Here is a 1,468-nt window from a genome sequence, read left to right as displayed (position 1 = left end):
GAGCTTGTGGCGCAACGGTAGCGCGTCTGACTCCAGATCAGAAGGTTGCGTGTTCGAATCACGTCAGGCTCACTGACGTCAACTTCCTCCATTTCAAATCAAGAAAGGAGTACTTCACTCCGGATATCTGTTGAGCCAAATCTTCTTTGCGGAAATTTTCGATCACACGTGAAGCTTTGCTGTCAGTTTGATTTGTGAACACTGTGTCAGGGAGGTGGTGTGCCCATTGTCTGGGTAAATGCTCAGCTCCCCCAGTTCATCACGGGATTTAAACACAGCCGTCTCCCTCTGGGCAGCCGCTTCAATCAGTTGGTGACAGCGCGGTGTGAATAACGTAATACCGATAGTTTTACAACATAGTCCAGAGACTCCCAGCTTTATGTTTCAATCTATCAGGAGAGTGTTAGCGAGTTCAGATAGAAATGTTTCCCACCAACTGCAAATCCTTTCCTCTCACTGGACAGTTAAAATTATCTTTATTCAACAGAAGGAGCGGAAACTCTAGTCTGATGGCCTCTCTCCACATTAACGGTGAGCCTGAATTTTATAAACGGTGTCAGTAAAATCCAGTGGCGGACACTGATTTGGTTCAATCGATTTTTTTTGCCAAGAGTAATTCACCGAGAGGATGCTGCTGTGCGAAACAGCGTGGGGAATTACTGCAGGGCCTCCTGCGCATGGGACACACCGCAACTGATGTGTTTCACCTTCACCAGGCTCAACACAATATGTAAATAAGTGTCTCATTCTGTCGCCTTCTCCCTGTAAATCTGCACATTGTTACATTGAACATGCCCCACCGAATTCCCATTTGTGTCCATTGAATCTGCCTCTTTGTCACTGTCAGACAGCGACTTACTGACCCCACTCCCTGTGCGAAAACGTTCTTCCTAATGTCACTTTTACTTATTTTCCTGATGACTTTAAATCTCTGCCAAATTATTCTCGATCCTTTCAGGCCTGGGAGCATTTGCACTGCATTATTTCCTCTGTTAAAACCCTCATGACGTGGAAAACTTCAATCAGACCAGCTTTCAGTCTTCTGTTCACCAAAGACAGCTGCCCCAAACTTTCCAATCTCCCTTCATTGCTGACATTCCTCAGGACGGCACTATTCACGTTAACCTGTTCAGCGCCGTCTGCAATCACTTCACTTCCCCGCTTCCTGAAGTGTCACCCTCAGAATTGAGCGTAATACAGGTGGAGGATTCATTCAGACTCGGATTGCGCGGGCGAAAAATCTGCAATACTTGTTTTCACTTTGAACAAGTGTTTCCCTTCGCCGTGTTCACTGCAATGGCAGCTCTGCGCCGTCCCTAATTCAGGCAGTCCGATCTTATTTAACGAAGCGGCTTTTTGAGAAAATTCATCAGGTATTTTTGCTCAGGTCAATTTAAGGAATGATGGTTCGCCTGGGATTGGAACCCGGGAATTCTCACACGGCTGCATATGCTCGAAGACCCAAAGC

The 1,468-nt window shown here is 46.5% G+C and overlaps 1 non-coding gene across 1 annotated transcript; it reads left to right on the top strand.

Moving 5' to 3' along the window:
• Window positions 1-72, top strand: trnaw-cca (transfer RNA tryptophan (anticodon CCA)). The gene has a single exon. It is a non-coding gene; the product is annotated as a tRNA-Trp (tRNA).
• The last annotated feature ends 1,396 nt before the right edge of the window (window positions 73-1,468 follow it).

This window comes from Chiloscyllium plagiosum, unplaced genomic scaffold (assembly GCF_037043375.1).
Source record: "Chiloscyllium plagiosum isolate Xiang-an unplaced genomic scaffold, Cpla_swu_hap1 HiC_scaffold_27, whole genome shotgun sequence".
Taxonomy (NCBI): domain Eukaryota; kingdom Metazoa; phylum Chordata; class Chondrichthyes; order Orectolobiformes; family Hemiscylliidae; genus Chiloscyllium; species Chiloscyllium plagiosum.
This window is presented reverse-complemented; position numbering and strand designations above follow the sequence as displayed.